This window comes from Triturus cristatus, chromosome 7 (assembly GCF_964204655.1).
Source record: "Triturus cristatus chromosome 7, aTriCri1.1, whole genome shotgun sequence".
Classification (NCBI taxonomy): Eukaryota; Metazoa; Chordata; class Amphibia; order Caudata; family Salamandridae; genus Triturus; species Triturus cristatus.
This window is the reverse complement of record NC_140590.1, coordinates 982,365,466-982,381,051: the sequence shown is the minus strand read 5'-3', so window position 1 is coordinate 982,381,051 and position 15,586 is coordinate 982,365,466. Positions and strand designations below refer to the sequence as shown.

At 48.6% G+C, this 15,586-nt stretch overlaps 1 protein-coding gene across 1 annotated transcript in view; it reads left to right on the top strand.

Moving 5' to 3' along the window:
• LOC146810955 (uncharacterized) overlaps positions 1–15,586 on the top strand; it is a 435,109-nt gene that overhangs the window by 210,543 nt on the left and 208,980 nt on the right. The window lies entirely within an intron of this gene.

The window sequence follows — 15,586 nt, the reverse complement described above, 5'->3', positions numbered from 1 at the left end:
AAAATGACACCACAGGTCTGCTACTGCAGCCTGTGTAACGTGGTGCATATACCCCTTACTGTGGTATAGGTTACCTATATCACTATATATATATATACACACATATAAACCTATAAGTCACTTCTATGGCAGGCCTTATCTATCCTGAAGGCAGAGTGCTTGGTTATTATGTGAGAGGGTGCCCCTGCATGAGCAGAGCCCCTCTGCAGCGTTCGGAGACCCTTCTCTGATTCTGTTTGTAGTGCAGCAAGACCATATACTCTTAAGTGCATTATAACCAAACGGTAAATGCTAACTTTGGAATGGCTGCACGGAAACATGTTGTGTTTGGTGTCAAACACCTTGGAATCATACTCCCACACCAGTAACTGGTTTTAGAGTATGATCCCACTCTTCTAGAGGGAGAGACTTGGCAGCACTGGTATACCCGGTAGAAACGTAATAGAGCCCTGGCATCACAAAATGGATGCTGCAGCCACAGACACAAGTCTGGCCTCCTACTGCTGACCGAAACTCAGGCAGGGGAGGCCTGGACAATAGGTTTCCTGTCACAGGGAGGTGTAACCACCTCCCAGACAGGGTTATGTGTATTGGGGATGGGTGGGAGCACTCTCTGAGTGCTTTGAAGTCCTGCACTGGGGGCCCATTTGGTGTCCCTGTGCATAGTCCAGCTCAGACCGGTTCAGGGGCTTCTAGCCCCTGCTCTGGTGCGAAATTGGACAAAGGAAATGGGTGTAGCCACCCCTCTTTCCAAACCCTGCCATAGGTGGGTCCCTAGAGCTAGTCCAACCCCTTCCTTAGGTATAAGTAAGGAACCTCTGTAATCATAACTTTAGATTACCCTGGATGAAACTCTGAAGCCGAATCCTGGACCTTCGGCGCTCTGCTAAAGACCAGAGGACTGAAGAAATCTCTCTTGGGGTCAAGGAGTGACTCCCCTACTTGGCAGGCACCAACGAAGCAATTTGCCGGTCTGCATTTCCGAAGCTCCCGTCGTACTCCGAAGTATTTGCAGCCCAGGAAGAGGATTTCCAGACATCTCAGAGGCCGACCCGAGTCCCAAGCAAAGCTGAGACCCACAGCCCTCGTGAGTAGCGTGAAAAGGGAACTCCTGGCCACTGTGCACATTTGCAAGTGCATTGACTTCTCGACGTCTCCTGAAGTCGTGCTTGGGCTGACTTGTAGCCCCCACCTCGAGCACTGAATCCACTTAAGATTGTTGGCCTGGTCATTCCGCGTGACCCGGGGGCCGCCATTTTGTGTTTCATCTTGAGGTCCCTTCGCGATCCCTGGTCCGTTGACTGGTGGGTCCCTGCGGGGGTAACTTTGAATTTCCTTGGGCTTCCCTGGTTGCTCCAGACATTCCCCGACTCCCTACCAAGGGATGAGTCCCTTAGACCTTGCTGGTCTGCACCGAAGTATCTTTCTCGTCTCTGAGAGGGTTGCTTTTGCCAAGGCTTGTTTTGTCCAATCCTTTCATCAACACTGCAGCACTCAACATCCTTCGTGGAACAGGTCAAATCCAGCTCCTGGTCGTCCTCGATGCCTCCTGGTCCTCATGGCTGAAGAGTCAAGCTTCACCTCTTTCACCTGAAATCACACGTCATCTGTGGGCATCTGTTCATTGCCTTCGTGGTCACTGGCTAGTGACCCAGACTCTGTCCCCTCTGATTTCAGGTTCTTCTCATCATCGATCCAGGCTTGGATCTCTTCGGACACTTCACATCTTCACGGCAGCAGCACTTCTTCACCAGTTCCCATTGAAATCAGCGACGCGACCCGACACCAAAAGACACCTATGCACCCGGCTTCCCTGGGTGAGGTAACACGATTACTCCGGTGCTCCCGTGGGTTTTAGCCCTAGAACTTCCTAAGTCCAAAAAGGGTTTGGTCCTGACTCATTTCTAAGTGTCTCTAATCTTTAAAAATCTAACAGCGACTTTCCCCATATAAGTTAACGGGAGCTCGCGGCTGTGTTCATACACTGCACACGGCCTGTGTCACTACCTTGGGTGGTTCCTTGGGGTCCCAGCGATTCTATAGGCTCTAGGTCTTGTGTCTAGTTAAGTCGTGGTTCTTATACCACTATTTTAGTATATGGTTTGGCTCGCCCCTGGGGCCTGACGTGTATTTGTACTATTTTACTGTGATTATTGAAGTGTAACTTATGTGTTTTGACCTCTAGTCTCATAAAGAGACTAGGAGGGTGTGTTTAGAAATAAATACATATATTTTATATATATATATATACCTGGTGTGGATATCTTTCATTTAGGAACTCAAGAGATTATAGACTGGTAAAACAAGCTGCTTTACATTCCTTCAAGACTTAGCCTGAAAGCTGCTCTCCATAGCTACCGCTAGGATAGCTTTCAATAAAGGTTGTCTTTAATGTATAACCAATAAGGGGTTGTTTGCACTGATACAAGATGCCCATTATAACTAGTGGGCAGCATGTATGAGGCCAACTTCTCACACTTTCTGCATATTTCCTCATCTTTCTGCACTTCTCTTGCCTTTTTCTGCACTACTCTCCCTCTTTTTGCACCTCTCTTGCTTCATTTCCGCACATCTCTTGCTCCTTTCTGCACCTCACTTGCCTCTTTCTGCACCTCACTCTCTTCTTTCTTCACCTCTCTTGCTTCTTTTCTGCATCGCTCTTGCTCCTTTCTGCTCCTCTCTTGTTTCTTTCTGCACCACTCTTGTTTCTTCGTGCACTTCTCTTGCTTCTTTCTGCACATTTCTTTTTCTTTCTGCACCTCTCTTGCCTCTTTCTGCACCTCCCTCTCTTCTTCCTGCACATCTCTTACTTCTTTCTGCACTATTCTTGCCTCTTTCTTCACTTCTCTTACTTCTTTTGGTACCTTTCTTCCTCTTCTGCGCCTTTATTCCTCTTTCTTCACCTTTCTTCCTCTTTTGGCACCCTTCTTACTCTTTCTGTACTTCTCTTGCCTCTTTCTGCACATCTCTTGCCTCTTTCTGCAGCCCAGTTTCCTCTGTTTACACCTCTCTTGCTTCTTTTTGCACCTCACTTGCTTCTTTCTGCACCTCTCTTTCCTTTTTCTGCACCTCCCTTACCTGTTTCTGTACCTCTATTGTCCTCTTTCTGCTCCTCTCTTGCTTCTTTCTGCACTTCTTTTGCTTCTTTCGGCACCTGTCTTCCTCTTTCTGCACTTCTCTTGCCTCTTTCTGCATTTTTCTTGCTTCTTTCTGCACAATCTTGCATTTTTTTTGCACCTCTGTTACCACTTTCCGTATATCTCTTGCTTCTTTCTTCACCTTTCTTCCTCTTCTGCGCCTTTCTCCCTCTTCCTGCACCTTTCTTCCTCTGTTGGCACCCTTCTTACTCTTTCTGTACTTCTCTTGCCTCTTTCTGTATATCTCTTGCCTCTTTCTGCACCTCGCTCCCTTCTTTCTGCACCTCCCATTCTTCTTTCTGCACCTCACTCTCTTTTTTATGCACTTCTCTTTCCTCTTTCACTGCACTTGTCTTGCCTCTTTCTGCACCTCCCTTCCTCTTTCTGCACCCTTCTGCATCTTTCTGCACCTTTCTTCTTCTTTCTGCACCTCTCTTGACTCTTTCTGCACCTCTCTTGCCTCTTTCTGCACCTTTCTTCTTTCTGCACCTCTCTTGCCTCGTTCTGCTCCTCACTCTCTTCTTTTTGCTCCTCTCTTGCTACTTTCCGTATCTGTCTTGCTTCTTTCTGCACTTCTCTTGCTTTTTTCTGCACCTCTGTTGCTTCTTTCTGTACCTCTCTTGCTTCTTTCTGCACCTCTCTTGCCTCTTTCTCCACCTCCCTTGTCTCTTTCTGCACCTCTCTTGCTTCTCTTTGCACCTTTCTTCCTCTTTCTGCACCTCTCTTGTTTCTTTCTGTACCTCGTTTGCTTCTTTCTGTGTTTCTCTTGCTTCTTTCTGCACCTCTCTTGCGTCTTTCTGCATTTCTCTTGCCTCTTTCTGCTCCTCACTCGTCTTTCTGTACCTCTCTTGCTTCTTTCTTCACCTTTCTTCCTCTTTCTGCACTTCTCTTGCCTCTTTCTGCACGTTACAGTTAAAAATTCTATGTCAGGACCCGAGGCGAGGATTATGCTCAAATTTCTTTATTCCTTACTCCAGCAGCTTCAACTTTAAATCAACAAAAAAATCTATCATGCCCATAGTGCATGCAGTAAGGGTGCTCTACAGTCCACCTATTGGCAGTCCTCATGGTTCACAAGGGCGTGCTGTTCCTATGTCACCTCTTTCTTTTCCTGCTCACCAGCAGATAAGTATTATTTTCACTCTCGCTTGTTAGTGTAGATTCATTCATGATGCGATATTGTTTGGTACGCACCTAATTGCATTTGTTCTTTTTCAGCATTCTGGGGCTGTAGGAGCAGCTTCGTTCCCTCTGCTTGCAGCCCCTCTTGATGTGGTACGCACGTACAAAGCAGGGGGCATGTGTCTGCATGTCTAGTTGGTCCGCACCGTGCTGGGAACAGCGGGATCAACGAGTGCCGGGCGATCACCCAAACAGACTGACACACTGCCTGAATCCGTCCTGGAACCCCTGTCACCCACCGAGTGTGGTTCTGTAATTCCGACTTTGCCTCTTCTGACGCCTGAACCGCGGGTCTGTATCGAACGCCGCAATGCGAATGAGAGTGCTTTGTTCATGCCAAGAGGCTGACGGGGCGGGCCTGGACGTGTAAGACACCCATTGAATCCCAGAGTGAGTCACCCCCTAGCAGATCGATAGATCCGAATAGCACTCTTGGTTGTGCACAAAATTAAGTGCTTTAATCATGGTCATAATAGCCCCAAACATTCTAGTTTCACTACTAGCGCATAGAGCACTTCGGGTATATTTATGCATAATATTGGCCTGACTATTATAGTGCACGCTCTCGTCATGGAGGATAAATACACAGAGGAGGAGTTGCTGCAGGTTCTCCCCCTTCACTATGACCTCTGCGAGGAGATGGATGCTTCCATCCACCACGCGGAGGCAGCTGCTGTGGGCCCTTTTGAGCACCGCATAATGCAAATAGCATATGCTTGTCAGGCGGAGCAACCCCAGCATGCCCACAAGCGGAAGAGCACCTCAGTCATAGATATGGAGGTACTTGAATGCTTGAAGAAGGCGTTCTTAGCCAGGTCTGATGGGGGTCACAAGATGCCATGCCAGAGACCCCAGTGATCCCTAGCTTGCAGGAGGATGGAGAGGACTCACTGGGGGAGTCCGCAGATGAGGCAGGCCCATCCAGAATCTGGCGCCCTATAGGGTCCCCCACCACAGACAAAACCAAGGGGTCAGAGGAGCTTTCTGATATGTTGGTCCTGAGGACCTAATGCACCCCCTTTCCACGGAGTGGGTGCCCTCCCCCAAGGTTTTGGCCTTCGTAGCAGGACGCTTGTGCAAACCTCTTGAGAAAGAGGTAAGGGCTTGCCTCAGAGCAGAGTGCCCTCGCCAAACCCTACAGGGCAAAGTGGCAACAACCCCAGAAATTGACCCAAAAATGGCCACTTTCTTGCAGAAATACATCCGAGATCCAAAAAAGGAGATAGACAGATCATGGAAGTCATGTCAAGATAAGCTACTAGTTATTGCAGGCCCCATCACAAAAGTCTTAGACTTGGCGGGGGAAGCCAAATTGACAGGCAACCCTCTAGCACCAGAAATAGTTTTTAACTGGGCCCAGCGCGCAATAATCTTCCTGGGCAATGCTAATTGCGCCCTCTCTATTGAGAGGAAATTCTCTTTTCTGGGTAAAAGTGGATCCCAAACTGGGAGACTTGGCCTCTTCCAAGGCGGGCACTGTTGCGCAAGGTGGTCTCTTCAGAGAGCTGTTCATGAAGGGACTCACCAAGTTTGCCGCCACATTTACATCTTTAGATAAGGCGCAATCCTCCAATAAGAATATTTTCCACCCTAGAGTTTTTGTCGGGGCCAGCTGTGGCAGAGGGCGTTCGGCCGGCCGTTTTTATACCCAAGGCTCTCAAAGGGAATGCAAGAAAACCCAGGATTCAGCAGACAGGAGTTCTTCCAGTCAAGACGAGGCTACAGAGGCCACAGTGGCAGAGGAACAGCCAGAGGTCGCCCCTGGCCGCATCAGGTGATCCTTTCCCCCTTCCACAGTTAAAGGTGGGTGACAGGTTGGCAGTTTTAGTGCACAATTGGAGGTCTATCACCTCCGATGCATGGGTGTTACAGACTATACAAGGTTTTCAAATAGAATTCTATGGTTCTCCTCTACAGGAGGTTCTGTCTTGGCTGCTGGTTTTTGCACACGATCAGGCCAACCTCATAGATCAGGAGGTGGCAGATCTTCACAAAAAGGAGCGTTGTTCCTGCATGTCTACACCCAAGATTCTTCCTCAGTAATGTTTTTCTGGTAGACAAAACAGACGTTGGTCAACGGCCGGTGATACATCTAAAAGAGTTCAAACAATGGTTGATCTATTGCCACTTCAAGATGGAGGGCATCCATCTGCTGAGGGATCTCCTTCAACCCGAAGATTGGATGGCCCGGCAGGATCTGAAAGACGCGTACTTGGCAGTCCCCATCTTTCCTCTGCACCGTCGTTTCCTACAGTTACTGTGGCAGGACCAGGTGTACGAGTTTGCCTTACTCCTCTTCGGTCTTTCCTCAGCCCCGTGGTGCTTCACAAAGGTTCTCAAACCAGTGGTGGAGACACTAAAAGCCAAAAGCTTTCGCCTCATCATTTATTTGGACGACATTCTGCTCTTGGAGCAATGTCCCCATCGTCTCTCACAACAGTTGAAGCAAACAATAGATCTCCTTCAGAACCTGGGGTTTGTGATCAATGCCAAGAAGTTGCTTCTGAAACATCCAAGCAGGTGACCTTCCTGGGATTTATCATAGACTCGGTGTCCCGCACCCTGAGTCTTCCGGCGAGGAAGATGTCCAAGATTTGCAGAGAATTGAGGCGAGTACTTGCACGTTCCTCCACCTCGTTGAGGCAAATAGCTCGGCTGGTAAGCATCCTCGCCTCATCAATTCAGGCAATTTTCCCGGGTCTGATCCACTACAGAGCGTTGCAGCGTCCGAAAGCCTCTCATCTTCGCAGAATCCCTGCAATATTCCGACCAGGTGCCCATTACAGAAGAAGTGCACAGGGAGATGAGGTGGTGGCAGGATCATATGGGACGCATGGAATGGCACAGCACATATTTGGCTGCGAACCAGACTTAGTGATAGAGTCCGACGCCAGCAAGTCAGGCTGGGGAGCTTCGTGCGGGGACTCTTTTACAGGAGGCAAGTGGTCCGCCGAGGAAGGTCAACTCCACATCAATTGACTAGAATTGATGGCGGAGTTCCTTCGCGTTCCAGTGTTAGACGTAGGACAAGGCATCTTGCAGCATGCTCCTAAAGATGGACAATGTTTCGCCGGTCCTTTACATCAATCATTTCGGGGTAACGAAGTCGAAGGCTCTGGGGGATCTAGCCAAGGATTTTCGGACATTTTGTCTCTCCCACAACATTTCGGTGATAGCGGAATACCTCCTGGGGCGTCCAATGTGATAGCAGATTGGTGCTCCAGGAGCTGGTCGGATAAGAGCCTGTGGCAACTACGCCCACCATTCTTTTGGAGACTCCACAATACATGGGGCTCTTTCTTTATAGATCTCTTCGTGCCCCGTCTGGACCACCAACTACCACGATTCTTCAGTTGAAAACCAGACCCTCTAGCTACCGCAAAATACACATTCCTACAAGATTGGTCCAAAGAGACGGGGTACGCCTCTCCACCGTTTGCAATGATAATGAGACTCACAGCACAAATCCGCAGACAAGAGGCGAGGGTGGTTCTTCTGGAACTCTCCTGGGATTCTCCAATCCTTCTACCCCAAGATCCTTTTCTCCTGAGGGATCCCCAGGGCAGTCCCCACCCTCTGGTCCAGCAAGGGCGGATGCCCTTGGTAGCATGGCGACTTTCAGGCATCGCTGGAGAATCTCAGGCCTATCAAACAAGGCTCAGAAGCTATGGGAAGCAGCCTGGGACGACAGCACAAGCAAGCATTACAGATCAGCATGGACCTGATGCTTTGGTTGGTGTGTTCGGGACGACCAGGATCCCATGGGGTGCAAAGTGGTAGCGATTATGAATTTCTTAGAATAATTGACGGCCCAGGGCCTGGCGTATAGCACTATCAATTCCTACAGGTCGGCGATTCCAGCAGGCCACGTACTTGTCCTAGGAGACCCAGTCAGTGAGCATCAATTGATGTGCAAGTTGTTGTGAGGAATTCACCTCACGCTTCCTCCAGAACCCAGGTATTCATCTTTAAGGGATGTCAATAATGTCTTGCGCCTATTCCAATCTTGGCAACCTAGTAAATATCTGTCCCGCAAGGAACTATCAGCTAAGCTGGCTGTGCTTTTGTGGTTAGTGTCATGCTGGCGGGTGTCAGATGTTATAGCTCTAGACATTTCTGGAAGGGTTTTTACCCTGGGGGGGTCACTTCTCATATTGTGCGTAGAACCAAGTCAGATTCTAGTATGGTGTCCTATCCAGCCTTTAATAAGTCCCCAAAGCTGTGTGTGGTCAGATGCCTCAAGGAATATGAGAGTATGACAGAAGAGACTCATCCGCCAGGGGAACACCAGTTAATGATTTCCCTAACGAAGCCTTTCAAAGCGGTTATGCCACCAACTATAGCCCGTTGGATCAGATGAGTGATGCAAGAAGCGGGTATAAATGTCTCGCAGTTTGGAGCCCACTCTGTGAGGGGAGCAATGGATTCAAGGGCTTTCTCGTTAGGAGCCAGACTGGAAGATATTATAAACGCCACAGACTGGTCATTAGATGCTATATTTAAGAGATTCTACTTTAAACAAGTCATTGACATGGTGTCGTTGGTGGGGGATAAGCTTTGAATGAGCATAATCCTCGGCTTCGGTCCTGACATAGAATGAAAATGTAATAGTGATCATGACGGAAAGTTTAAATTCTATTAAGGACGCGGAGGCAAGGATTATTCCCGCCCAAGGCTCCGAGAGTCCTGAATCCAACCTGGAATCATGGAGTCGAATACCCGTCAAGTGGGTCCCTGTCGTATGGTATAAGTATGTGTGTTTTTCGAAACTGTTGACTCTTTGGTGGGTGATCCCAATAGGGAAGGTTAATGTTTAGACCTTTGCTGTCCTTAGAAGGATGTAATTGCAACACAATCTAATGATGTTTGCCTCAGTTTTATCAATGGAGATTGGAGTCATTGGTTTGTCTCTTGGCTTCTTCCAGGTTCTGAGAGTTCCAAGGCAGACTGACAAGGACCGGGGATATTGTGGTCACAGTCAAGAAAGAGTAGGTGAAACAAGAAGAGAATGCCCTTGTGAACCATGAGGACTGATAGTTTTTTTGTTGAATTAAGTTGAAGCTGCTGGAGTATGGAATAAATAAAGTTGTGCATAATCCTCGCCTCCGCGTCCTAATAGAATTTAAACTTTCTGTCATGATTACTAGGACATTTTTCATTAGCATTTAAAAAACCATAGAAATTCACTGAAAAAAACACAAGTTTCAGGGACGTTATAGTTAGGCTGACATTTCACTTGTACAAAACCGTAGAAATTCAGCCGTTATAGTTAGCTGAGCTAACTATAACTTGCATCCCCGCAATGCCCTACGTATGACGTCACATATTACATCACTCATGACATGGTCAGTGACATCACTGATGACATCTCAAATAACATCACTGAGAACAGTGATTTTTGTTGAGAATACATGCTTTCCCCTGACAAAGAATGTCCAATAATTGTTGTTGCATTTAACATCTTGATAACTTGCGCTCAATAGTTTAACATTTTTAATGGATAATGTTAGGTTAAATTAATGTATATGTCTCTTAGTGGAAAGTAATAAGATAAACATGTTTGTATTGTTGATTTGGGTTCATAATTTTGATCAGGATGTATGTTTTTCACATAGTGCATCAAGTAATGTTACTTTGAGCACTTAGCAATTTGGTTTATATGTACAGATTTTTCAAAGTTTCTTGGTATAATTCTGTGATGTAACAACATCGTCACTGATTTAAGCTGTTTACGCATGTCAGCATCCATCGTGCCATGCATTGCACACTGGTGTATTAGAAGTACTAATATTGGGAACATCCATCCGTTATTGGTAATCTTTTATCACGTTATTTACTGTAGGCGTATATAACAGAACCACATTGCTTGATCAATAAACTAGTAAGTTTCTGACTGAAGTCTTTTCCGTACGGCACTTTCCTTGATGCGGTTCACTTTAAATTAGTGAATAAGTAGCATTAACATGGAGACTACCATTTTGGTTATTACATCACGTCCATTTATTGGAATGCATAAACATCCATGATTACGGGGCGGTGTCCACGCGTTTTGATCGAGGAGTATTGAATTAAGCTTGGTAAGGATTATGTTTAGGAAGCAACATCATATATGTTTGCATCGTTAACATGAACTTCAGATTTAAATTTGTTAGTAAGTTGTTACTATATGTTTAGTTGTAGTTAACGGGTTTTGTCGTCACAAAAGGAATTTCTTATACGTATTTCTACAATTTAGGGATACGATATCATGATTTTGTTTTAAGGTAACTAAATTTTAATTCAACACTGGGTTTCATCCAAAGTCAAATTTTGTCACCTATTTAACAACATCTTTTGAAGAGCATAAATTTAACTTAACATGAAATTATATTTTCGGTCTCACAGTAGTTCATCATAAAGAGACTGGGTGTTCGGAGAAGTGATCCCGTTTTCTCGCAGCATTTGTGATTCAGATTGCTGTAGTGTAAGCTCCTTTACAAACAGGAATATGGGATAGAGTATGATGGGCACGTTGGTTTTACGCACAATAAATGCAGTGATTACTTGGGTGAGAATAACAATGGTTGGACTGTCGATCAAGGCTTTGGTTTTTAAGAAACTTTGGTGGAACACACAATATATGTAGTGACCACCTGGGTGAGAATTATAGTAGCTGAACCACTGTTCGAAGCACTGTTTTCAAATCACAACTGCATGAATCTTTGATGACTGATGTGATTCATTATTGTTGCATGGAAGTCACGGACACTTCACACTATTAAATAAATGGACTGATGTTGGTTCTTTCTTCAAAGTTGATGCTCTGCTTGCGTCAACAATTTTGTTTGCTTGTTTACAATTGGAAACCTGTATACCCTTGACCTACAGGCCACTAGCATTGAGCACTCTGTGTCCAGAAAGCTACGGCATCCTGGTTCATTCAGGTGCTCCCTCCATGCCATAGCAAACTGCAGTGCCCTGGGGGTGGGCAACCTTGGACATTGCTGAAGGCCTGCCCTGAGGAGGTGACGGTCCCCGGGGCCGAGAATGGCTTGGGAGGGGCACCACGCGCCCTCATCCCATTTATTTAAAAACACAGTCTCGCCCGTGGTGGTGGTAGTCCCTGGGGCTGGGGGATCCGTGAGGCCCCCCTACATGAAATTTTAAAAGCCCACTGCAAGGTGGTGGTGCCAGGGACAGGGGGGTCCTCAAGGCCCCCCATTACATTAGCCCTGGGAAGGTGGCGGTACCTGGGGCTTGAATAATTAGCCCAGGAGAAATGGCGGTCCCCGGGGCTGGTATTTAGCATTCTAGTGTGTCTGAGTCTTCCATGACCATGGGGGCAGACATGGTGATTATATAGCCAAATTGGGATGCAAGCGGTGGGGTGAGGGTCCCGGAGAGCTGTTCGCCACCCGTAAGGAGATCCAGGCGGGGTGTGGAGAAGGAGCAGAGACCGCCCACTGGGGAAGCGCTGATGTTTCTGCTCCATACGGACTCGGAGCTCCGAGTTCGGGACACTCCCCTCGCTAGCCTGTCATCATGTCACAACCAATCGCAGCGGGGCATGGTGCTTTAAATGTGGGTTTGGAAAGTACTGACTAGTTTGGCGGCATCTGAGGAAGTCACTTTCATGACGAAACGCGTCATGCCGTATGCCAAAATAAATGAGCATTTTTCTTGGTGACCCGTGTGTGCTCGAACTTCTTTTTGCAAGGGAGTCTGGTCTTGGTATTTTGGTGCGGCCACAGCACCATTGAGCGCCCACCCCAGAAGCTGTTCGGCGGACCAGTGGCAAACTTTTGGAAGAATCTAAAAACTTTTTGGAAACGCCGAACCACCACTGTATCCCGTAAACCAGCATTGTTATTGCACAAAGGGAATCTACTTACTGAAGTGGGATCCTTGAGCCAAATTGGGATGCAAGCGGTGGGGTGAGGGTCCCGGAGAGCTGTTCGCCACCCGTAAGGAGATCCAGGCGGGGCGTGGAGAAGGAGCAGAGACCGCCCACTGGGGAAGCACTGACGCTGATGTTTCTGCTCCATATACGGACTCGGAGCTCCGAGTTCGGGACACTCCCCTCGCTAGCCTGTCATCATTGGAAAGTACTGACTAGTTTGGCGGCATCTGAGGAAGTCAGTTTCATGACGAAACGCGTCATGCCGTATGCCAAAATAAATGAGCATTTTTCTTGGTGACCCGTGTGTGCTCGAACTTCTTTTTGCAAGGGAGCCTGGTCTTGATATATATATATATATATATATATATATATATATATATATATATATATATATATCGCCCGCAAGTTTGGACTGGTGTTACTTTCACTTTGTGGCACTAAACGAGGCGCATGAAGCTGATATGGGTGATCAGTAAATGTCATTGAGCAAGAGGACTACACTAGAAATGCCATTCAGCATTCTACTCACCATCGCACTCCTATGTCTATGATACCCAATATCCTCCAATGGGAATCGACAACAAGACTTCAAAATCGCCACAGCTGACTAACTCACCATAGGTTAGTGGCATTGAAAAAGGCATTTCCACCGAAACGCGTCTGCCAGGTGGTTTACGAGCAGCGCATCGCGGAGAGCATATCTCTTGTCTTGGTGGTTCATTAAAGTCAGCATCTGTGTACCTGGAGCGTCGGAGCTGTTTTTACTCTGAAGCAGCTTTTTATTTGGGAGCTGCCGGCGTTTCATCTGACATGCCTCTCTGTCAGGTGCACTGGGTTTGCTGGCAAGTGGTGGAAGAGTTGTACGGAGCTACACAACTTGGTGCCCCCCCAGCGGTGACGGACATGGTTACATGGGGAGAGAGACAGGCAGTATTTCTGCTGGAACAGGACACGGCTTCGGTGAATAAAACCACTATAGACTTTGCCGCAAGTGTGGTTTTTGCAGCCGGACAGCTGACGCAAGTCGGGGCACTACTATGTGCACGAGCTGAGGTTACTGAACCATCCCCCCAAGTTTGGACTGTTGTTACTTTCACTTTGTGGCACAAAACGAGCCGCATGAAGCTGATATGGGTGATCAGTAAATGTCATTGAGCAAGAGGACTACACTAGAGATGCCATTCAGTATTCTGCTCACCATCGCAGTCCTCTGTCTATGACACCCAATATCCTCCAATGGAAGTCAACAACGAGACTTCAAAATCGCCACAGCTGACTAACTCGCCATAGGAAACTGGCATTGAAATGCCGCTGACCGCGGCCCCCGCAGGGGGCCACTCGGCGGTCAGCGCCTTAGTGGCCCCGGGGCCCCGGTCACCCCTCCCCACTCCCTCCCTTCGGGGGGGGGGCAGGGACACAGACTGGTGCCCCCCTCCGTGTCAGGGCCGGAAGTGACGCGCAATGCGCGTCACTTCCGGGCCCAGGTGTGAGGGGGAGGCTATTTAGCCTTCCCCCACCCTCACTCGCGACCTCTTTTGTCGCCCACCTCGCCTTTGACCTCACCTCGCAGCATCGGTCCATCGTCCGCGCCGTCCTTGTGCGCTTCCGGCCCCCGCGGCACTGTTGGTCATCATCGCCTCCACGCTTCTTGTTCTGGTGAGTCTTGCAGCACCCACTCCGCCCCGGCCCTGTCCCTGGGCAGTACCAGGTCGACGGGGCCCTGTGGCGAGGATCGCCACGGGCGGAGGGGGCGCAAGATTGAGGCACGATTGGCGACTTAGGTGGACGGCTTAGAGCAATGTAGGGGGGGATGTGTGACGGCACCAATGCCCGCTATACACCACTTTGATTGTAACCCCGTTTTTAATAGTTAACGCGAAGGTAGCACAGTGGCTTAGTGCTATGAGTAGGAAATGGTGAGGTCATGGGTTCGTCCCCAAACATTAATTATCGGGACCAATGCCCGCAATTATCATGCGTGCAGGCCCGCCTCCGGCGCGTTTTACTGGTAATTCACGAGCCCCTAAACATTTACTCATTCCCCGCACTTCGCGCCTGCCCCTGAGGCTCTTATTATCAAGCCTGCAGGCCTCAACCCACGCATCGCGCTAGGTCCTGAGGGGGGGTTCGGGGCAGCGCGGCTTGCACTCGCGAGTGGCCTACTATTAAAGCAGGAGGCTCCTATGCCCATGCCTGCATGCCTGCCCCCTACGGCTTTAATTGTTTTCACGGGCGCGAGCCCCTAAACATTTGAGAAGCCCGGTGGCTCCATGCACTACACCGTCGTATTATCAGGGAGTGTTCCTGCCCCCTCACTCGACCGGTTCACGCGCACATTGATTGCCGAACCGCAGTGGTGTTCGCGCCTGGTGTCCTACAGGGCTCTTTGTGGCACTATGCAGTAAAAGGTCTTGTGGGGGAGGGGTGGGACATGGGTACTCCGGTTTTCTCACCCCGCGCTGAAGTCGCCCAGTTGTGCACTACACCCCCCCCCTTTTTGCGAGGACGCCGAGGGTGCGGGGGTAGGCAGCAGGCCTAATTTACGGGCCTCGCGGCGGCGGCACCGTGCCTTATGTAGGTCGTAGGCGGCAATACCGTTTCAACGAAAGGGTGTTGTTCAGGGGTAGGTATCCAGGGGCCTAGCAAGTGATTTTAGATTTGCAGCGTGTTACCGGTTGCGTCACCCAACCGTAACGTGGTGGGCCGTTTTCCCCTGCTGACCCCATCTGATGCATATGACCTTGAAGTCCGGTTGTGGACAACAGTAACGTCCTGGTGGCTCTATTCAAATCACTTTTGTAATCTCGTATTAGGCCACCTTGGTTCTGATAAGTACAATAAATGGTGTGATTCTGGGCAAATGATGTTGTCACTGTATGCCTCATCTTGTATAAGTATGTGTTACCTAACAGGTGTACAGTATGCGGATCTGTATTGTGTCAAAGACGTTTTCACCTGACAATCACACTGTGCTTTGTGCACTCTGTTCTCCACTTTACCCCAGTGTCGGCGTGGTTTGTACGGCACCTCCGGTCTAGGTGAACATGTCCCAGTAAGAGGTGATCATGTCCAATAAAAATGGTCTCTGAGCTCAGCTGCTCCTTGGGTGCAGGCTCGCAGTAATTCTTAAACAATAATTACCATATAGCTCTGGTCAGACACCTTGAGAATTTAGAAGGCAGGGGGCGCAGCACCAAACGGCGGTGCAGTGCTTAGCTCAGCGGGCGAGAGGTAGCGAGATAGATGCCCAGTGCCCTGACGGATAAGGTAACTACGGGGCTGTTTAAGGCGTCCTACAACCTCGGGCGAACTCGCACCGATTGAAAGTTGTAGGGATGGGGTGCCTAGGCTAGACTGCCGATTTTGGTGCTGGAACCCAGGGGTCAAT